Source organism: Pelophylax lessonae, assembly GCF_965119305.1.
Source record: "Pelophylax lessonae genome assembly, chromosome: 4".
Classification (NCBI taxonomy): Eukaryota; Metazoa; Chordata; class Amphibia; order Anura; family Ranidae; genus Pelophylax; species Pelophylax lessonae.
In genome coordinates, this window is record NC_138771.1 from 656,061,501 (window position 1) to 656,085,342 (window position 23,842).

At 45.3% G+C, this 23,842-nt stretch overlaps 1 protein-coding gene and 1 pseudogene across 2 annotated transcripts in view; both read left to right on the forward strand.

Moving 5' to 3' along the window:
- Positions 1–23,842, forward strand: part of LOC309553054 (uncharacterized protein) — a gene marked incomplete at its 3' end in the record, with an annotated part of 310,864 nt that overhangs the window by 280,347 nt on the left and 6,675 nt on the right. The gene's annotated exons all lie outside the window — the stretch shown is intronic.
- LOC309552278 (E3 ubiquitin-protein ligase TRIM39-like) lies at positions 11,319–12,906 on the forward strand (annotated as a pseudogene). The gene has a single exon. The product of its transcript is annotated as an E3 ubiquitin-protein ligase TRIM39-like (transcript).

The following is a 23,842-nucleotide window of genomic DNA, read 5'->3' on the forward strand; positions in this document are numbered from 1 at the left end:
TTAGATGTGCAACCACTGTTCCTTTATCTTTATTGGTGATAGGGAGAGAAGAGTATGAATGCAGAACCAACATTGTCATACATCAGCTGAATTTCATGGCCAGTATGGGCACTCCAGCAATAGGATGCAGGATGAGCAGATGTCTCTTCTCTTCTTAGTCATTTTTGTCTTTTAGTGAAGAGGATTTCACAGGAAGAACGCATGTTTCCAAATCCACAGAATAATTGTCCCACAATGGTCTTTAATTTCCCCAGACAGACACATTTTTCTGTATGAGATCCTTTTATGATCTGTGTTCCTCCATATAACTAATCATATGAATACAGTATGTAGGCCCTTCTCTAAGTGCTGTTTGATATTCAGCTTCTACCAACATCCTGTTTCCTGTTTCCTGTGATTCCTGGTTCCTGACTCGGCTTGTTGCACCTCCATCTCCAGCTTGCTTCCTGACTTTGACCTCGGCTTGTTTAACAGATCTCCTCTGCCTGCTACCTGTCCAGACCTTGGCTACCACTTGACCTTGTCTCCTCCGCTACCCACCTGGCATCGAACCTTGGCTTGAATCAACCACCCTCTGTCTCAGCGATCCCAAGTACCTGCTTCATCTCACAGGTGCCACCTGCCTGCAGTAACCCCGCAGCACAACAGCGGTATCCCTGAACCCTTTTCTGCAAGCAACTCTGCAGGCGACCTGTGCGACTTTGGGCCTAACTCCTCCTGTCTCATCTCCAGGGGAGTTTGGAACTTAGCTGCAAGGGAAGCCCTCTCTCCATTGGCCTCCAGCACTTGATACCTGATAGTATCAAACAGCCAGGATGTCTGAGGCCGAGAGAGGTGCTTCTGCACTTGAAACCCTATGTCAGCAGATGGCGGCTCTGACGCAAGCAGTCAAAAATCTGCAGGAAGGTTACTTCAAACTTGAGGGGCGGTTCCATGCCCTCACAGGTTCTATGACTTCCACCGAATCCAACCAAGCCTCTAGCCCCGCCTTTACACCAGCGTCCTCCACATCAGCTGTTGCCGCTCCACCCGCTGTGGTGCTGCCTCCTCCAGAGCCCAGAGTTCCGACTCCTGAGTGCTTTTCAGGCGACCAGCGGAGGTTCAGAGCTTTCAGGAATGCCTGCGAACTTTACTTTGCCCTGCAACCTAGGACCTTTGCTTCAGAAACTGTCCGAGTGGGGTTCATCATCTCCCTTCTATCTGATGAACCACAATCCTGGGCCCATAACCTCCTAGAACGAAAGGATGAGGTGCTGAACTCAGTCTTGTTTTTTGAAGCCATGGCTACTTTATATGATGACCCACAGAAAACTGTCACCGCAGAGTCTGCCCTTCACTCCCTGGTGCAGGGAAGACGACCAGTAGAGGATTACATTGGGGAGTTCCGTAGATGGGTAGCTGATACCGGATGGAATGATGCAGCTTTGAAGTATCAATTCCGTTTAGGCCTATCTGAAACAATCAAGGATGAGCTGGCCAGGTCTGAAGCTCCCGCCACGCTAGAGACTCTGATCCAAACTTCCATCCAGCTAGATAGGCGTCTACGGGAGCGACGCTTTGAGCGTTCTCAGACCTTTCAGGCCAACCTGGGTACTGCCCAAGGTCCCGGCTCCAACACCTCCTGCCGCTGCTCCTCTAAATACCTCCAATATAGAACCAATGCAGATTGGTCTGCTTCGACCCACTCTAACCCCAGAAGAAAGAGGACGCAGGCGGCAAAACAATCTCTGTCTCTACCGTGGAGCATCAGGACACTACCTTCGCAACTGTCCGATTCGGCCAAGTAAGCCCAGGCACCGGTACCCTGCATATCTTCAGCTATCCGGATCACTATCTACTCACATTATTCTCCCCATCTCTCTGCAGGTGGCTGGAAGAGAGGTCAAACTGCAGGCAATAATTGACTCTGGAGCTTGCAGCTGCTTCCTGGACATCAACCTGGCTAAAGACCTGCACATTCCTCTGACTACCAAGGATCAAAGACTAGACATACACCTGATACACAGCTGATGGAAGTCCACCTAGTTCAGGACCTGTTACCCAAGAAACAGTCCCTATTTTCACAACCACAGACACAGGGCACCAGGAACTTCTCCGTTTTGATGTGATCAGATCTCCCATTTTTCCAGCTATTCTTGGAATCCCGTGGCTACAAGCCCACAACCCATCAGTGGACTGGTCCCGAGGGGAGGTCGCCTTCTCATCCAGCTACTGCCGCCAGCATTGCGGTATCCCCATGCTAACCAACCCCCATACCAGCCTGACCATACAACCAGCAACAGACACCAGTCTAGCAGTCCCTTCAGTCTACCATGACTACCTTGACGTCTTAGACAAAAAGAAAGCCGAAACCCTGCCTCCACACCGATCATATGACTGTCCTATTGAATTGCTCCCTGGAGCAGAAATTCCCTTCGGGCGCATCTTCCCTTTGTCCGAGGTGGAATTGGAGACTCTCAGACAATACATAGATGAGAACCTAGCCAAAGGTTTCATTCGTCCCTCTTCCTCACCTGCTGGAGCAGGCATCTTCTTTGTTGAAAAAAAAGACCACTCCCTCAGACCCTGCATCGACTACCGGGAACTCAACAAAATTACCATCAAGAATAGGTACCCTCTTCCCCTCGTTCCGGAGTTGTTCCAGAGGTTTCGAGCGGCCCGGATATTTACAAAACTGGACTTAAGAGTGGCTTATAATCTGGTTCGCATCAGAGAGGGGGACGAGTGGAAAATGGCCTTCAGAACACGCTTTGGCCACTTCGAATACCTCGTAATGCCATTTGGGTTAAGCAACGCCCCCGCAACATTTCAACACCTGGTCAATGATATATTCCGAGAGTACCTTGACTTATTTCTGATCGTCTACCTGGATGATATCCTGATCTTCTCCACCTCTCTCGAGCTCCACCGAATTCACTTCAAGAAGGTATTGAGTACCCTCCGCAGGCACGGTTTGTATGCCAAGGCCGAGAAATGCGATTTTGAAAAACAATCTATTCAATTTTTGGGCCTCGTAATCTCCCTCCATTGGGGGAATCTCTATGGATCCCCAGAAGGTCGCAGCAATCCTAGACTGGCCTGCACCTACAGACCGAAAGGGAGTCTGAAGATTCGTAGGCTTTGCCAATTTCTACCAGAGATTTATTAAGGACTTCTCCACTATCATCGCCCCAATTACTCAACTCACACGTCTCCATACCCGTTTCCTCTCGAATCAGGAAGCCCAAGTAGCCTTTGAAAAACTTAAAACCTTGTTTACCTCTGCTCCGGTGCTGCAACACCCGGACCCAGCACTCCCTTTCGTTCTTGAAGTAGATGCTTCTGAAGTGGCAACGGGAGCCGTGCTTTCTCAGCGGCTGGGCCCAAAAGCTCTATTACACCCAGTAGCCTTCTGCTCTAAGAAATTAAACCAGGCAGAGAGAAACTACGACGTAGGTGACCGAGAGCTTCTGGCTATTAAAGTGGCCTTCGAAGAGTGTAGATATCTATTGGAGGGCGCCAATCACCCGATCATGATCTTTACTGACCACAAAAACTTAGAGTATCTGAGGTCCGCCAAACGTCTAAGACCCCGACAAGCTAGATGGGCATTATTCTTCTCAAGATTCAACTTCCAATTAACCTATAGACCAGGATCCAAGAACGGGAAGGCAGACGCCTTGTCCCGGATGTTCCCTGAATCCACAGAACCTGCTCCACCGAGCACTATTCTTTCCGCCCAGAACTTTTTATTGATTCAACCCAGCTTGAAATCGGTCATTGAACGAGCCTCTGCTTCATGCCCTGAATCTGAGCAGGTCTCGTTAAGGAAACAAGATGGACTACTCTGGCACCAGGATAAGATCTTCGTGCCTCAGGAGGCAAGGCTTCAGGTCTTCAAGACGTACCACGACCAACAGTTAGCTGGCCACTTTGGAGTTCGTAAAACAAGTGAGCTCATCCAACGGTCCTTCTGGTGCCCCAACCTTAGTCGAGACAATAGAGCCTATGTTAAATCCTGCTCTGTGTGCCTACGTAGCAAGGGTGACAACACAAGGCCCTGGGGACTACTGAGACCCTTAGCTATTCCTAACCGTCCATGGGAAGGTATCTCGATGGATTTTATTGTGGAGCTTCCGCCCTCGGAGGGTTTTACTGCCATTATGGTGGTGGATCGCCTGTCGAAGATGGCCCATTTCCTACCCTTGGTAGGCACTCCTTCAGCAACCGAGACTGCCCACATCTTCCTCAAGGAAATTGTGAGACTCCACGGCTTTCCCAGAAGCATTGTTTCTGATCGGGGGGTTCAATTTACCTCCAAGTTTTGGAGAGCTCTGTGTAACGCCCTGAAAATAGAACTTTGCCTCTCATCAGCTTACCATCCTCAGAGCAATGGACAAACAGAGCGTACGAATCAAACCTTGGAGCAGTACCTCCGCTGTTTCTCAGCCTTTTCACAGGATGACTGGGCCTCGTTGCTTCCATTTGCGGAGTTTGCTTATAACAATTCACTACACTCTGCCACAAACCAGTCTCCATTCTGGGCCAACTATGGATTCCACCCACTTGCCTTGCCTGACACTATATCCAAATCTGCAGTACCTGCGGTCCAGGACAGACTCGCTTTTATACAGCAAAACTATCAAACCCTTCAAGAATGCATACTGAAGGCTCAAACCGACTACAAGAAATTTTTTGACAAGAAACGCAGGGGGAATTCCTCCTTTAAAATTGGGGATGAGATATGGCTGTCTACGGCCAATCTGAAACTGCCTTGCCCATCGAAGAAGCTGGGGCCTAAATACATTGGTCCGTTTCCAATTAAACGAGAGGTAAACCCAGTGGCTTTTGAATTATCCCTGCCAGATTCTTATAGGATTCACCCAGTTTTTCATGCCTCTCTCCTAAAATCGGCCATTCCGGATCCATTTCCTGGGAGAGTGGACCTTCCTCCACCATCAGTAACTGTTGGTGAAGAAACAGAATATGAGGTGGAGTCAATATTGGATTGCAGGAAACATGGCAGGCAAATCCAATATCTGATCAAATAGAAGGGGTATCCACCCGAAGAAAGCTCTTGGGAACCTAAGATCAACATACATGCCCCTAGACTCCTTCGGGAATTTCATGCCAGATATCCGAGGAAGATGGCCCGGTTGGGCATCCGGAGGCTGCCCATTGGGGGGGGGCACTGTCAGGGTACCAATAGCAGGAGGGCTCTAGGACCCAGTATCCGTCAGAATAGGAGAAGGGCTCTAGGACCCAGCATCTCCGTCAGCCCCTCACCTGGGCCTTTATAAGGGAGCCAGCCCTTCTCTAAGTGCTGTTTGATCTTCAGCTTCTACCAACATCCTGTTTCCTGTGATTCCTGGTTCCTGACTCGGCTTGTTACACCTCCATCTCCAGCTTGCTTCCTGACTTTGACCTCGGCTTGTTTAACGGATCTCCTCTGCCTGCTACCTGTCCAGACCTTGGCTACCACTTGACCTTGTCTCCTCCGCTACCCACCTGGCATCGAACCTTGGATTGAATCAACCACCCTCTGTCTCAGCGATCCCAAGTACCTGCTTCATCTCACAGGTGCCACCTGCCTGCAGTAACCCCGCAGCACAACAGCGGTATCCCTGAACCCTTTTCTGCAAGCAACTCTGCAGGCGACCTGTGCGACTTTGGGCCTAACTCCTCCTGTCTCATCTCCAGGGGAGTTTGGAACTTAGATGCAAGGGAAGCCCTCTCTCCATTGGCCTCCAGCACTTGATACCTGATAGCATGAGTCCAAGGTCAGCCTTGCCCCGAGTAGGAAATTAATAAACACTTGACTGCATTCCTTCCCAGTATCAGAGACTTTAAAGGGTTTGTAACCTTACACTATGGTTCACTGCCAGCCCTACTCTTTTAAGCAGCCATAATGCACTGTGTAAGTGTTTGGTAAAATTGAAGCCTCTAAATACATTTTTTCATGTATCTTCAGGCCGGTCATGTGACTCCCGACCGCTCTAATACTTCGATCCAGGGCTACAGGGGGAGGGGCCAAGATCTCCCTCTGACGTCAGCCAGGGAGGTCACATGACCACCATGCTGGCTGCTCAGCCTCTCCTGCTGTAGCCCTTAGATAGGGGAGAAGAGCAGTCAGGAGTCATGTGACCGGCCTATAGATACATGAAAAAGGGTATTTACAGGCTTCGTTTTTAACAACACCGTGCAATATGGCTGCCTAACCCCTTCATGACTAAGCCTTTTTCTGACATTTGTTGCTTTAAAATTAGTTATTTTTTTCTAGAAAATAACTTAGAACCCCCCCCCCCCCCCCCCACACACACACACACATACACACACATACACATTATATATATATATATATATATATATATATATATATATATATATTTTTTTTTAGCAGAGACCCTAGAGAATAAAATGGCGATTGTTTCAATATTTTATGTCATAGGGTATTTACGCAGCAGTCTTTCAAATGCAATTTTTTTGGAAGAAATACACTTTCATGGAAAAAAAAAAGAACCAAAACAGTAAAGTTAGCCCAATTTTTCTATAATGTGAAAGATAATGTTATGCTGAGTGAATATATACCCCACATTTTTAAAATTGCACACACTTGTGGAATGGTGACAAACTACAGTACTTAAAAATCTCCAAAGGCGATGCGTTAAAAAATGATAACGGTTACCTGTTTAGAGTTACAGAGGAGGTTTTGTGCCAGAATTATTCCCCCTAAAGATTGCAGCGATAACTCACATGTGTGGTTTGAACACCGTTTACATATGCGTTCACTTCTGCACGTGTGCATAAAGGGATGGGGCGCTTTCATTTTTTTTTTCTCCTTAGTTTTTTTATTAATTTTATTTTTACACTGTCCCTTTAAAAAAAATCTTGATCACTTTTATTGCTGTCAAGGAATGTAAACATTTCATGTGACGGTAATAGGCAGTGACATGTACTCTTTATGGAGGGATTGGGGGTCTAAAAGACCCCAAATCCTTCTGCTGCACTTCAAAGTATTCAAAACGCCAAGTTTGGCTGTTTTGAATGCTGTCATTTTTTTTTATTTTTAATTTGGCACCTTTAAGGCTCCGGTACCCAGAAGTGATGTCATGACGTCCCTTCCAGGTTTTTACATCAGAGCTCCGATCAGAGCTTAATCTGGCTTTGTTTGGCTCTTTGGCCAGCCGGTGGACGTGTCGGCTGGTCGCTCGGGTCTCCCAGTGGGACGGGAGACCCAGGCGAGCCGCGGAAGGCGGAGGGAGGGGGGGGGGGGCGGGCGCCACCTCCCACTCCTTGCAGTAACAACTGAGTGGCTGCTCAGCTGCATCGGTTTTATTACAAGAAAGCCGACTATTGGCTCCAAACAACGGTACCGGGGTGATGCCTCTAGCTGCAGGAGTCACTCCAGTACAACCCCTTAAAGCTGAAGCCGCATATTTGCGTTTTGTCAGCACGACGGGGTAAAAGAGAGGGGCTGGTAGTAAATTTTTAGAAGTTTTGTTTATTACTAACAGCAGCAGGGGGGGGTGCTGACAGCTCACACAGACACAGGAGCTAACAGGCAGGGAGAGGGAGGGGAGAGGAAGACAGAGGGGAGCTGCGGACAGCAGGGACACGTAAACGAACCACGGTGTCAGGGCTCAGAGGAGGGCAGAACCAGGCAGGGTTAGCCAGGTTTTATACAGCTTCCAGAGGGACAGGGTAGACAGTACAAGCACTGTGCTGTTTAACCTTCTATAAGGGAACAGGAGCTCTTTTTTTTTTTTTTGGGTTACAAACACTTTAACTGTCACTTTGCTTTCTGCTGTCAGCGATGGCGTCTGCTGATCTGAGCCTCTCTGGAAGGATGCAACCACTCTGATTGGCTGTGGAGTGACAGGTAGCCAAGCTTAGCAGGGACTAGCTGTGAGCTGATTATATTATTCAGCAGGTGAGGCTGGCCGACGTCTATAGTACTCAGTCCCGTGCAGGAACAAGGTCAGAACAGAGCGCCTGTTTCCGCAATTGTAGCACCCTCTATAGGTAGGTGCTAGGCAAACTATAAGGGGCAAAAAATTTGGGGGAGCATACCCATGTATTTCTAAAGCTGCTGCAGCTATGAACCAAAAGACATGTATATTTAAAAAAGAATAGCGCGCAAATGCAAAAGAAATTACTACCAAATCTGAAGACAATCCATAAATAAAAATGGGGATTTGGTCCCACCATATGGCCATATCGTGCTCAAGCCCACTACTGCGTCAAAGTACCCCATTATCAGTGGGTCCTACACTATCCATGAAAAAGAGATGAATCCAGCCTTTCTAACCCTTGGAGATAATACTCCTTGCTGGGAAAGATGTGCAAATGCACTACAGGGGACTCCTCCTATATCCACTTGATGGTGGACACTGATTGAGTACAGGTGTGTGGGGGGGGGGGTGGGGAGGGTTGCTCAACCTCGATAGTCTGGTCAGACCGAATACATAATAAACAGGCAAAAAATTTGGGGGAGCATACCCATGTATTTCTAAAGCTGCTGCAGCTATGAACCAAAAGACATGTATATTTAAAAAAGAATAGCGCGCAAATGCAAAAGAAATTACTACCAAATCTGAAGACAATCCATAAATAGAAAGGCTGGATTCATCTCTTTTTCATGGATAGTGTAGGACCCACTGATAATGGGGTACTTTGACGCAGTAGTGGGCTTGAGCACGATATGGCCATATGGTGGGACCAAATCCCCATTTTTATTTATGGATTGTCTTCAGATTTGGTAGTAATTTCTTTTGCATTTGCGCGCTATTCTTTTTTAAATAAACTATAAGGGGGCCTTGTCTGCTTATCAGATGGGCCTAATTGTTCAGCTAGGCTGTCATGTGTTTCCAGGTGTGACTGTTTAGTCTGGGGAGTCTCCCCACTGTGTCCAATGAGGGCTCTTATTGGACAGTGGAGGAAACCTGGCCATTAGCACACCAGGGCTTGTATCTATCCCAGAGGGCAGATTCTGCCACAATGCATCCTGGGAAGAGGTATAAGTCTGGGGGGAGCACATGACAGGATGTCTTTGTGGGAAGCAGAGTCCCAGGACGGAGGTGACGGCTGTCTCTCCTCCTGTCAGCGTGAGGCAAGTGTCCTAGGCATTCGGCCTAAGAGGACAGAGGGTTAAGCTGAGCTGCAGAGAAGGGATCCAGTGTGCTGAGGACCAAGCGAAGCTGCTGGGGCAGGAGTTTCCAGGAAAGCAGTGTCGGAGTACTGTAAACTACCCCCGGGGTCTGCCTCGGATAGGGGAACACTGCGGAAGGTCAGTTGGATCCAGGAGCCAGCTAAGCAGTAGAGAAGGCTTAGAAAGGGGGTGCCAGAGTCTAAGTCCTGAAGATAAAGGGGGTTCCAGTGTGGGCCCTGAAGAGAAAGGGGGTGCCAGTGTGGGCCCTGAAGCGTTAAGAGTTGCAGCAGTATTCACAAGTAGCTACCTCAGCCAGGAGGGCTAAAGGGAGCAGCATAAGGACTTTTGAGTCACAAGGAGGTGTCAGAAGTCAGTTCAAGTGCACAAACAGCAAATCAGCGTTAACTAGCGCCATCGGGCATTGACCGGCATTCAGCCAGCGTCAAGAGGCATTTTTCTCAGTGTCCCATTCTTTTGTGTATAGTTCAGCCAGAGGAGTATCCCACTCATTCCCTTCTCCCATCCAAGTTCCTAAAATATATACAAAACCAAAGATCCCGGACTGTTCCTTTTCTCAGTGCTCATACTTGGAGAACATGCTTAAATGTTTTATTTTTGCTAGCGGTAACCCTGGCGGACCCATATCCAGCAACGTGGCTGGGAAAAGTGCTACACAATAAAAAAAAAAACAGCTTTGCATGTTATGACTGTGGAACCACAAGTAACAAATCAGCTTGCTGGTCTGTAGGACTACAAAGAACAGTTTAGTAGCTGTTTTATTGCTTTAATCACTTCAGTCCTGGAAGGTTTTACCCCCCTTAATGACCAGGCCATTTTTGGTGATCCGGCACTGCGTTACTTTGACTGACAATTGCGCGGTCGTACAACAATGTACCCAAATTAAATTCATGTCCTTTTTTTCCCCTCAAATAGAGCTTTCTTTTGGCGGTATTTGATCACCTTTACAGTTTTTATTTTTTTGCGCTAGAAACAAAAAAAGATCAACAATTTTGAAAAAAATATATATTTTTTTTACTTTTTGCTATATAACATCCAATAAAACATAAATAAAATTAAAAAAATTTAATGTTTTCATCAATTTAGGCCAATTTGTATTCTGCTACATATTTTTGGTAAAAAAAATCAGAATAAGTGCATTTTGATTGGTTTTGCACAAAAGTTATCACGTCTACAAACTAGGGGAAAGATTTATGTCATTTTTATATATTTCTATTTTTTTTTTTTTACTAGTAATGGCGGCGATGAGCGTTTTTTTTTTTTTTGCGGGACTGCGACATTGCGGCGGACAGATCGGACCCCTAACTGACACTTTTGAGGGGACAAGTGACATTACTGCAGTAATCAGTGCTTACAATATGCACTGTCACTGTACTAATGACACTGGCAGGGAAGGGGTTAACACCAGAGGCAATAAAAGAGTTAAGTGTGTCCCTAGGGCAGTGATAGCAAAGCTTGGCACCCCAGATGTTTTGGAACTAAATTTCCCATGATGCTCAACTACACTGCAGAGTGCATCAGCATCATGGGAAATGTAGTTCCAAAACATCTGGGGTGCCAAGGTTTGCTATCACTGCCCTAGGGGGTGCTTTATAACTGTGTGTGGGATGGACTCAATAGATGAACACAGAGATCCGTGTTCCTAAATAGTAGGAACACAATATCCATGTGTTCATCTGTGACAGAACGGCAGTCTGCCTTGTTTACATCGGCAGCCTGCCATTCTGTCACTATGGAGAGCGATCGCGGGTGGTTGGGTGGATATCGTGTCCACCTGACCTGCTGATTGGCTCCCCCTCTGGCCATCGCGCACGCCCCCACCGTCTATTACACGAAACAACGTACAGGTACGTCATTTTGTGTAATAGAGCCACAGTAAAACTACGGCAGGTGGTCAGCAAGAGGTTAATCTGTGACAGCTTTAATCGGTTTTTGCATTCCTATTCACTTGTATGGGGAGAACACCGGCCCTAATTTTCACCAAAGTGACCTCTATTTTCCTGAGACACGCACATTGTTATGGATGAGATTCCTCCAATATTGGTGTCCCTCCATATAATGAATCCTATGAATAAAGTAGAAGTCACAGCCCAGCCTCACCCTGTGTAGGAGGAGGTCACCCCTCCCAACTGCATTCTTCCCCGGTGTCACAGACTTTTAGTTTCATTTCTCTCTTCTACTGTCAGCGATGGCGTCTGCAGATCTGAGAGCAGAGCTGGAATGTTCCGTCTGTATGAACATTTATACAGATCCTGTAATGCTGAGATGTGGACACAACTTCTGCCGGGTCTGTATTAATCGTGTGCTGGATACACAGGGGGGGTCTGGAGGATATTCCTGTCCTGAATGCAGAGAGAAGTTTCCGGATCGGCCTGCACTGCACAGGAACATAACACTGTGTAACATAGTGGAGAATTTCCTGTCTGCTCAGCCTGATCAGGAGGAGTCCGGGGGCTTCTGTACTTACTGTGTGGACTATTCTGTACCTGCTGTTAGATCCTGTCTACACTGTGAGGTTTCTCTGTGTGATAAACACCTGAGAGTCCACAAAAAGTCCCCAGAACACATCTTATGTGACCCCACCTTGTCCATGGAGAACAGGAAATGCTTCGTCCATAAGAAGATCCTGGAGTTTTACTGCACTGAGGATAATACCTGTATCTGTGTGTCCTGCACATTGACTGGAGAACATCGAGGACACCAGGTGGAGATGCTGGATGAGGCTTCTAAGAAGAAGAAGGAGACACTGAGGAAAGTTCTGCAGAAACTTCTGACAAAGAGAGAGGAGACGGAGGAAAGAGTCCAGAGTCTGCAGGAACACGGGAGGAAAGTAGAAGAAAAAGCAGCTGGTGACACCGAGAGAGTCACTGCCCTGTTTAGAGATCTCAGGAGACGTCTGGAAGACCTGGAGAAGAGAATCCTGAGGGAGATCTCCGGGCGGGCAGAGCGGATCTCCATCTCCATCCGGGATCTGGAAATAAAGGAGGAGGAGCTGTCCAGGAAGATGCGTCACATTGAGGAGCTGTGTAACATGACGGATCCACTGACTGTCCTACAGGAATCACACAGGTGACTTGTGTGACACTGAGGATGGAGATAATGAGGACAGAGAGAGACATGAGAAGCTCCTCCATGATGGAGGGGGTCTGGATGTGGCTGGGATATCACACACATTACACACAGGTTTATCTGATATAATAACAGAGGTAAATGTAGACTTCTATATACAGAGAGCTGCAGACATATTACTGGATGTAAACACAGCCCATAATACTCTACATATATCAGATGACAGGAAAACTGTATCCAGGTCAGATAGATACCAGAATCGTCCAGAAACACCAGAGAGATTTCAGAAGAAGGCTCAGGTGTTGAGCAGTCGGAGTTTCTCCTCAGGGAGACATTACTGGGAAGTGGATGTCGGGGGATCAGATGGGTGGATAGTCGGGATGTGTTACCCCAGTATAGACAGGAGAGGAAGACTGCAGTCAGTGATTGGATATACTAACAAGTCCTGGGGATTGCACAGGTATGGTGATCAGTATGTGGTGAGACATGACAGTAAAGAGATCTCCTTACCCCCCAATATCTCCAGTAACAGAGTCAGGATAGATCTGGATTATGAGGCCGGGCGGATTACTTTTTATGATCTGTTTGTCCCGATCCGACCCCTCCACACCTTCACCACCACCTTCACTAAGCCCATCCATGCTGGGATATATGTAGGGAGAGGTTGTATAAAGATATGTGGGGGGGGATGAGAAGGGGAAGGAAGCCTGAGCACTCAGTCGGTGGAATACAATGAGGTTAGCACTGGAGTGGAGAGATTTTGGCACATCACATTACTTGGATAAAGAATTGTTTCAGCTTCACTAATGAACTTTCATTCATATGGCTTCATACTTAGAGGGATATACACTTATTTCTTGTACTGAGTTCTAATGTGATTGTTTTCAATTTTTATTTCTACTATGATGATTGCAAATATTTTATACTAATTGATTGTTTTAAAGGGATAGAGCACCTATTATATGTTAATGGTCCTGCCGGGTTTTCTATTATAAATATATTATATAAAACATCTTCATCACTCCCTCTCAGATCACTGTGATTGGCTGAAATAACTGTATAATTATACTGAGGGGCGGGGATGCACCGATACGGATTATTTTCATTAGTACTCGTAAAAATGCTCCTTATACCGAAACCAATAATTTGTGGTGCGATTTGTGTCCATACAAAATGAATGGCCGCAAATCGTACTGCAAAGAATCCCATGCAATTTAAACAGGAACGCGGTGCGATTTCTGTCTAAAGCGCATAAGGTTTCCCGCACTGCTCCTGTGTGAACCCAGGCTGAAATCACTATGACAGGCCTGGGTACACACAGGAGCGAAGCGGGAAACCGCATGCAACTTGGACAGGATTCGCACTGCATTCCTGTTTATTATTACATGCACTTCTTTGCAGTGCCATTTGCACCCATTCATTTTCTATGGACACAAATTGCAAAGCAAAGTATCAATACTAAGACTCACCGATAAAAAAACGGCATTGATGTATCTCTTGCGAGGGGAATTCTATCTATCTATCTATCTATCTATCTATCTATCTATCTAAAAGCACATCTTTTTATAGTTTTGAATAGAGTGGAGAGGGATTAGAGCCCGTGTCAGGTTTTTACTGCTGTCTCTATCCAATTTAGAGAGAGCCCCCCCTCTCTATTTGTCCTGGTGAATGTTATCACCCCAAAGTGAAAGAAAATCCCCAATTCCGAGTTAATACCAGAACTGGAATAGAGGGGAAATCCTCCAATGGATTTGCTGGTTTGCCAAAACTGTTGATGAACACTAGTGTTGGTGGCAACCAGGGATTGGAGGGATTTCCTGTCACTTCCTTTTGCAGCTATTGGAGAGGAAGTGAAGGGAAGTCTCCCCAAACAGTAAGTTACCATGTTATATCAGGAATGTCCCTTCCCCCACCCTTCCCCCTATGTTCTGCCCCTCCTCCTGATGGTGGCGCTATGTGCAGCCATGATCAGACACAGAGGGTGGAGATGATCCATCAGTACAGAGAATGCAGTGCAGTCATTGTGATGGGATAAGAATAAAATGTAATTACCGCGCTTGATGTCCAAACCAATCAGCAGCCAGCACAACACTTGAACTAGTGCAAATATTAAACAATATAAACAAAATGTGCGGAGCTAAATGTGAATAACATCCACTAATAACGATGAACCTAATAAGGGAAATTAGAGGAACTGAATCAATAGTGAGATTATATAAAACAAATTTGGAATGGCTCAAAAGTGAAAAATGTCCAAAAAATGATAAAAAGAATGAAAAGTTCTTATTGGCACAGTAAGGCCTCCTGCACACTGGATGTTATAAAAACGCCAGTAGCTTTGTAGTGAGTTTTTTAGCATTTTTTTTTACTTTTTTTGCATTGGCGTTTTTACCTAAAAATCACCTCTCTGCTATTTTAGTACCTCTGACTTTCCCACAATGCAATGCTTGCCAGAATTGCATGGCATGAGTGTTCACACCCATGTGATAAGATTTAGGTGCAGCGAAAAAAGGGTCCTACAACCTTTTTGGTGCAAATGTGGACCCTTTTTTTCCCGCATCAAAATCCCATCATATGGGTGTGAACGCCCATGCGATGCGATTCTGTCAAGCTCACTGCATTTTGCAATCTGTTTGGGGGTGTCGTTCATGGAACATTAAGCCCCCGTTTACATTGGGCAGATTTGACATGTCAAATCACATGCCAAATCAAAGCCTATTGCCGGCAACTTCACTGTCTGAATTGGTGCAACCATGACTTTGCACCGATTCCCAAAAGTCGTTTCTGCGCTACTTTTGGGCGACTTCAGGGCGATTTCCATAGACATCTGTGCATGAACCCGTACAGATGTCTGTCAAATCGCCCCTGAAGTCGCACTGATATGCGAGTTTGAAATCCTGCGCGTTCAGCTAAATTTTTTTTAACACGCCCTCAGTGTGAACGGGTGCCATTGCTGGTAATAGGCTCCGATTTGAAATGCGATTCATCATGAAAAATCGCATGCCAAATTGGCAAAATGTCAAAGGGGCTTAATGTTCCATGAACGATACCCCGAAACAGATTGCAAAATGCAGTGCGCTTGCCAGAATCGCATCGCATGGGTGTTCATACCCCTGCAATGTGATTAGGTGTGGAGAAAAAAGGGTCTTACAACATTTTTGTGCAAACGTGATGCAATTTGAGCCATACAAAATACATGGCTCAAATCGCATCGCACAGACATGACATGTGATGTGCACAGGAATGCGGTGCATTTTTGGTGCAAATCACATGCAGTGTTCAGCATGCATCAATGTTACCCCACTGTGTTCCATGAATGACACCTCCAAACAGGACCCAGGCTTAAAAAAAGCAATGGAATAAAAAACGTCAAAAAACGCCAGTTAGCAGCATTATTTTGCATTTATCAGCGTTTGACATTTGAGCGTTTTTACAGCTGAAAAACGCCACTCAAAACCCACTAGTTTTCATTTTTTTTTTTTTTTTTTTCAGCCAGAAAATGCCCCTGCCAAAAACTGCTGATAACAGCCTGTGTGTGCATGGAGACCTAGAAGAACATGCTGGGGAGACCTAGAAGAACATGCTGGGGAGACATAGAAGAACATGCTGGGGAGACATAGAAGAACATGCTGGGGAGACATAGGAGAACATGCTGGGGAGACTTAGAAGAACATGCTGGGGAGACATAGGAGAACATGCTGGGGAGACATGGGAAAACATGCTGAGGAGACATGGGAGAACATGCTGGGGAGACATAGGAGAACATGCTGGGGAGACATAGGAGAACATGCTGGGGAGACATAGGAGAACATGCTGGGGAGACATAGGAGAACATGCTCGGGAGACATAGGAGAACATGCTCGGGAGACATAGGAGAACATGCTGGGAAGACATAGGAGAACATGCTGGGGGAGACATAGGAGAACATGCTGGGGGAGACATAGGAGAACATGCTGGGGAGACATAGGAGAACATGCTGGGGAGACATAGGAGAACATGCTGGGGGAGACATAGGAGAACATGCTGGGGGAGACATAGGAGAACATGCTGGGGGAGACATAGGAGAACATGCCGGGGAGACATAGGAGAACATGCTCGGGAGACATAGGAGAACATGCTGGGAAGACATAGGAGAACATGCCGGGGAGACATAGGAGAACATGCCGGGGAGAGACATAGGAGAACATGCCGGGGGGAGACATAGGAGAACATGCTGGGGAGACATAGGAGAACATGCCGGGGGGAGACATAGGAGAACATGCCGGGGGGAGACATAGGAGAACATGCCGGGGGGAGACATAGGAGAACATGCTGGGGAGACATAGGAGAACATGCTGGGGAGACATAGGAGAACATGCTGGGGAGACATAGGAGAACATGCTGGGAAGACATAGGAGAACATGCCGGGGGGAGACATAGGAGAACATGCTGGGGGACACATAGGAGAACATGCTGGGGAGACATAGGAGAACATGCTGGGGAGACATAGGAGAACATGCTGGGGTTTTATTGGCTGCAGAAAAAAACATCAGATGCCAAAAAAAGCAGCTGCTGTAAAATTGTCCCATGTGCATGAGGCCTAAAAGTGAAGCCAAACGTTTAAAGAGGCTTATCAGAGTGAGTGGACCCAGCTTGGCATATCCCCAGTGGGTCGGCTCATGCGTTGGTGTATGTACAACCACTGACCACCATGAGAGGAGGTCAGGTAGGAGAGGTCACATGACCTCCATCTGGGGGGAAGGGACTGGGAAGCAAAGATACATCCCCATATATTGAGCAAAGAGACAGCCCAACACAGCAAAGTGACATTCCTACATATTCAGGAAGGAAACATCCAAATATAGCAAAGAGACTCCCCAAAGAAACAGCCCGATCCAACAAAGAGACAGTCACAGCAAAGGCCCATATCCAGCAACATTGTTATTCAATTTACCATAGTGATGTCTAACAACTTGTCTCCAGACCAATCCACAGTGAGCACTGAGTAGTCCTGCATGCTTACACATGACTGAGCTGCGACTGGCGTGGTGCCCAAACCAGCATCTGGTCTGTAGGGAGATGAGGAGTGCAGGTGATATGACTCCGCCTTCCCCCTGCAGCTGGAACTAAGTGAGCTGCATTTACGTATTCCGTGGCCACCCTGTTTTAGCAATTGCTAGTTACTACAGCAGCAACAACTCAGTCTCATTGGCTGGGGCCCAGCAGATGAGCCCCTTGGAATGCCTGGGCCCTTCAGGATGCCCGGGCTCCCTACATGTGTATGGGCTGCCTCTGATGGCGGCCCTGTCTGTACAAAGCAGCATAGAGCTCTCACCTTCCCCAGGATGTACAGGACATAAAAAGGAGACACATACTGCTAATATATCATCACACACTAACCTGTCTGCACCCTACACAATTGTATTATAGGGATCTGTATGGAGGAAGTATGGTGGCAGCCATCGCTAACTACTTATAAAGAATACTAGTTCCATGGCTGTCATTCTGATCCAATGGCTTCTGTACTTTCTATGTCAGTAACCCGGAACAAGTATTCAGACTCTGAATTAACTCTGATTTCCTGATCTGCATGATTGTTCCAGGTCAGTGTCCCCAAATACTGAGTCCAAAGACAGCCAGGAGAATAGCATTTTCAGAAGACATCCAGCAATAGCCTCTCCATATTCCCCTCAGTACAGGTGTAATGTAAGTCACAGCCGGGGAATTTCTTGTTGTGTTGTTTATTTTCATTTTACCCGAATTCAAAATGCTGAATGATAATCTATAATGACTTTTGATTGGTTTTAATACATTTTTGGAATATTTGCAAATTAATAAAATTATCTTTTATGACACTTTTCTTATTACTTGTATGACATTTTCATTTTATAAATAAACATTTAATACAGAGCTCTTCCATGAATTCTGGGCTTTGCGATAAGACAGCCCAGCACTAGCTGATCACTTGTGGACTGTCTCTCTCTAATTGTTCCCCCATACAGAGACAAGAAGGAGGTGGAACAGAGACAGGTAGAGGGGGTGTCCTTCCTCTGACTCATCCAGCTTTGGTCTGAATAGCAAGAAATCAAATTACAATCTTCACCGGACAGAGAACAATGAGGCAGTTGGAGAACTGACTCAATAGCACCACCTGCTGGCTGCACCGGGTAAATGTTAAATATACACATATCACAATACTTCTTATTGATATAAATAAAAAGAAATAAAAACATATTTTAAAGCATTAATTTATAGTCCTAAACATTATCATAGACCAAAGAACATCTGTATAACAACACTACATTCCCTCTAAGTCTGATTCATATATGGAGGACATTGTTGGATAAAGAGAGACCATCGGTAGTACATTGCCCCCACCAGCCCGGATTATAACTTAGTTTGTCTCCATCCTGTTATGTGTGGAGTCCCCGGTGTTCTTCCAGTGTTAGTGTCTGTATAAGAGCGGAGATATAACATCAGGAGCTCCATGTACGCTGTGTGTTCACCTCCCGAATTCCTGAGACAAGAAAGGGGAATGTCTTCCTACAGAAAATATTAGAATCGGAAGATCCCCCATCACACCACCCGCTCCCACTTCCTTTATTTAACAGAAAGTACCAGAGTTTTCTATATTAAAAAAAATATTTTAAACATAAAGAAGTTGTTTGGTCTGCAGACTGGACCAATGGTCTAAGTTTGCCCTACATACATTCCTCTCTCTCCTTCTTTGTGGCCCTCGGTGTTGTTAAGTTTTCAGATGAATGGGGCCCCTGCTGTTCTCTGGGTGATAAAAGTTACACTTCCATATGTCATATTACAGCTGAACACTTCAGGAAATGTTTTATGAAGCTGCTGGGAGAGGAGGGAAGAGGAATACTACGGAGTGGAACTTGAGTCTGCTGACATCAAATCCAAGATGGGGGCACTCAGCAGCAGTCTCAGGGCTTATGAGGGTCTACACAAGGGATACTTTTACCAACATTAATGGAATGCATTTAATGCACATATAATTGTATGTAAAGATTGTTGTTAGAATGAATGGTCTGGTGACAGAGATTAGAGTGTCAAAGTTCTCTTCTCATCTTCGGGGTTGAGGTCGGTGTGATCCTCAGTAGATGTAACATGGCCCCATTGAGGTTTTATTCCACTCAGCTCAGCCAGTTTTATTTAGATATGACATGTCTGATCTCACTGGCCCAGTCAGCAGTCCAGGTGCTGTCATATCCATCCTCCGGTGTCCTTTCCAAGAGATCCCAGTGGTGTAAATTGTCACAAGGGTCAGGAGGGTGATGTCAATAAAAGTGAGTATGTTTCAGTCACCGATTCCTAATACCAACAAGGAATCCATCCATTGGCAATAGATCCGAGCCTGTTTAGCAATGACTTCACTCCAACCAAGGTTGAGTGATTGGCTATGGATATATGGTCCATGATTCATACCAAGCTAGGACTGGGCATGGAAAGAAGGAATTCATCTTGGGCTCACCATTATTTGGCTGATTTTTGGAAATGATGATCCCCATGTCTGAATCACTTGTGATGAATGGGCACTATTGTCCTTAGAGGACAGTAATGGACACCTTATAACGTCAGAGACTTACAGCACACAGAGGTGTTCCATCTTGTTGGAAACTGTCAGATGTGCAACCACTGTTCCTTTCTCTTTATTGGTGATAGGGAGAGAAGAGTATGAATGCAGACCCAACATTGTCATAGGGAAGGAGGGAATCAGCGTAAGATGTCTAAATTGGTGGACCATAAGACTCTAATGCATGAGTAAAACCATATACAATAATGATCTTCTCTCAAAAAATACAATGATAATATATAAAGTGCCAAAGTGATCAATCAAATGCTCAAGTGCTGAATAAAAATAAGTATAAATAGAAGTGATGATCCTTATATCACAATCTAAAATATTGAAGTGGTAATAAAATAAAGTGAAAAATATGGTAATTAATGGAAGTACAGCTAAATGATTGTTGTATTAAAAAGAGACAACTATAACATCAAGTTGCACGGTGGTCATCTAGGATAACTGAATAAGGTGCCAGTGAAAATATCAATAAAAATAGGTGACAGTGAAATTCACTTGAAGTGCTTAATAAACTAAAATAGATAAACGCAGTGTACAGCACTAATAAATAAGTCGCATTAAAATTGCAAAGTCCCAAAAAGTGCAGAAAGTGCAAACAATGCCAAAAATAACGATGATAGAAAGTTCATATGTGATGGAGTGACACAGGACACTTCCGGTGACAACTCGGTGCGATCTTTCGTGAGCTTGGAATCCACAATCAAGTGTAATGGCCGCTCACCTCCATTAACACTCAAAAGAGCGTTTTGGGTATAATGGATCACCCTTATGGACCCTCTGGATCAATCTCCAATCTGCTGCGAGGCTTAGGTAATCCCTCTGCAATCCTCAAGTATATGGATGTAGCAGATCGATCAATCAGTTTTTTTCTATAGTGACATCAGGTATACGGCAACAACTGCAGTGTTCCTAGGGTACTCATTCACCAGAGATAAAACAGGGGGGACTAAATTATGAGCTCCTTCTCTTTACAGCTCTGGTCCATAGGGTCCACACACACACACACACACACACACATTATATATTATTTTTTTTACCAGAGACCCTAGAGAATAAAATGGCAATTGTTTCAATATTTTATGTCACAGGGTATTTACGTAGCAGTCTTTCAAATGCAATTTTTTTGGAAGAAATACACTTTCATGGAAAAAAAAAAAAACAAAAGTAAAAAAAGTAAAGTTAGCCCAATTTTTCCATAATGTGAAAGATAATGTTATGCTGGGTAAATAGATACCCAACATGCTTAAAATTGCGCACACTCGTGGAATGGCGACAAACTACAGAACTTAGAAAATCTCCAAAGGCGATGCGTTAAAAAATGTTAACGGTTACCTGTTTAGAGTTACAGAGGAGGTTTTGTGCCAGAATTATTCCCTCTAAAGATTGCAGCGATACCTCACATGTGTGGTTTGAACATCGTTTACATATGCGTTCACTTCTGCGCGTGTGCATAGAGGGATGGGGCGCTTTAATTTTTTTTTTTCTCCTTATTTTTTTTATTCATTTTATTTTTATATTGTCCCTTTAAAAAAATCTTGATCACTTTTATTGCTGTCAAGGAATGCAGACATCCCCTGTGACAGTAATAAGCAGTGACAGGTACTCTTTATGGAGGAATCGGGGGTCTAAAAGACCCCAAGCCTCTCCACTGCACTTCAATGTATTCAAAACGCCAAGTTTGGCTGTTTTGAATGCTGTCTTTTTTTTTTTTAATTTGGCACCTTTTCGTCTCCAGTACCCAGAAGTGATGTCATGACGTCGCTTCCAGGTTTTTATATCGAAGACCTGATCAGAGCTTAATCCGGCTTTGTTTGGGTCTTCGGCCAGCCGGTGGACGTGTCGGCTGGTCGCTCTGGTCTCCCAGTGGGACGGGAGACCCAGGGGAGCCGCGGAAGGCGGAGGGAGGGGGGGGCACCACCTCCTGCTCCTTGCAATAAAAAACTGAGTGGATGCTCAGCTGCATCGGTTTTATTACAAGAAAGCTTGCTTGCTGGTCTGTAGGACTACAAGGAACAGTTTAGTAGCTGTTTTATTGCTTTAACCACTTCAGTTCTAGAAGGTTTTATTCACCAACCCCCCCCCCCCCCCCTTAATGACCAGGCCATTTTTGGCGATCCGGCACTGCGTTACTTTAACTGACAATTGCACGGTCGTAAAACGCTGTACCCAAATTAAATTGATGTCCATTTTTTTTCCCCACAAATATACCTTTCTTTTGGCGGTATTTGATCACCTCAGTGGGTACGGAAAGTATTCAGACCCCCTTAAATTTTTCACTCTTTGTTATATTGCAGCCATTTGCTAAAATCATTTAAGTTCATTCTTCTTCCTCATGAATGTACACATAGCACCCCATACTGACAGAAAAACACAGAATTGTTGACATTGTTGCAGATTTATTAAAAAAGAAAAACTGAAATATCACATGGTCCTAAGTATTCAGACCCTTTGCTCAGTATTTTGTAGAAGCCCCCTTTTGATCTAATACAGCCAGGAGTCTTTTTGGGAAAGATGCAACAAGTCTTTCACACCTGGATTTGGGGATCCTCTGCCATTCCTCCTTGCAGATCCTCTCCAGTTCTGTCAGGTTGGATGGTAAACGTTGGTGGACAGCCATTTTTAGGTCTCTCAAGAGATGCTCAATTGGGTTTAAGTCAGGGCTCTGGCTGGGCCATTCAAGAACAGTCACGGAGTTGTTGTGAAGCCACTCCTTCGTTATTTTAGCTTTGTGCTTAGGGTCATTGTCTTGTTGGAAGGTAAACCTTCGGCCCAGTCTGAGGTCCAGAGCACTCTGGAGAAGGTTTTTGTCCAGGATATCCCTGTACTTGGCCGCATTCATCTTTCCCTCGATTGCAACCAGTCGTCCTGTCCCTGCAGCTGAAAAACACGCCACCACCATGCTTTACTGTTAGGACTGTATTGGACAGGTGATGAGCAGTGCCTGGTTTTCTCCACACATACCGCTTAGAATTAAGGCCAAAAAGTTCTATTTTGGTCTCATCAGACCAGAGAATCTTATTTCTCACCATCTTGGAGTCCTTCAGGTGTTTTTTAGCAAACTCCATGCGGGCTTTCATGTGTCTTATTAAAAAAGAATAGCGCGCAAATGCAAAAGAAATTACTACCAAATCTGAAGACAATCCATAAATAAAAATGGAGATTTGGTCCCACCATATGGCCATATCGTGCTCAAGCCCACTACTGCGTCAAAGTACCCCATTATCAGTGGGTCCTACACTATCCATGAAAAAGAGATGAATCCAGCCTTTCTAACCCTTGGAGATAATACTCCTTGCTAAGAAAGATGTGCAAATGCACTTCAGGGGACTCCTCCTATATCCACTTGATGGTGGACACTGATTGAGTACAGGTGTGTGTGGGGGGTGGGGAGGGCTGCTCAACCTCGGTAGTCTGGTCAGACCGAATACATAATAAACAGGCAAAAAATTTGGGGGAGCATACCCATGTATTTCTAAAGCTGCTGCAGCTATGAACCAAAAGACATGTATATTAAAAAAGAATAGCGCGCAAATGCAAAAGAAATTACTACCAAATCTGAAGACAATCCATAAATAAAAATGGGGATTTGGTCCCACCATATGGCCATATCGTGCTCAAGCCCACCACTGCGTCAAAGTACCCCATTATCAGTGGGTCCTACACTATCCATGAAAAAGAGATGAATCCAGCCTTTCTAACCCTTGGAGATAATACTCCTTGCTAAGAAAGATGTGCAAATGCACTACAGGGGACTCCTCCTATATCCACTTGATGGTGGACACTGATTGAGTACAGGTGTGTGTGGGGGGTGGGGAGGGCTGCTCAACCTCGGTAGTCTGGTCAGACCGAATACATAATAAACAGGCAAAAAATTTGGGGGAGCATACCCATGTATTTCTAAAGCTGCTGCAGCTATGAACCAAAAGACATGTATATTAAAAAAGAATAGCGCGCAAATGCAAAAGAAATTACTACCAAATCTGAAGACAATCCATAAATAAAAATGGGGATTTGGTCCCACCATATGGCCATATCGTGCTCAAGCCCACTAC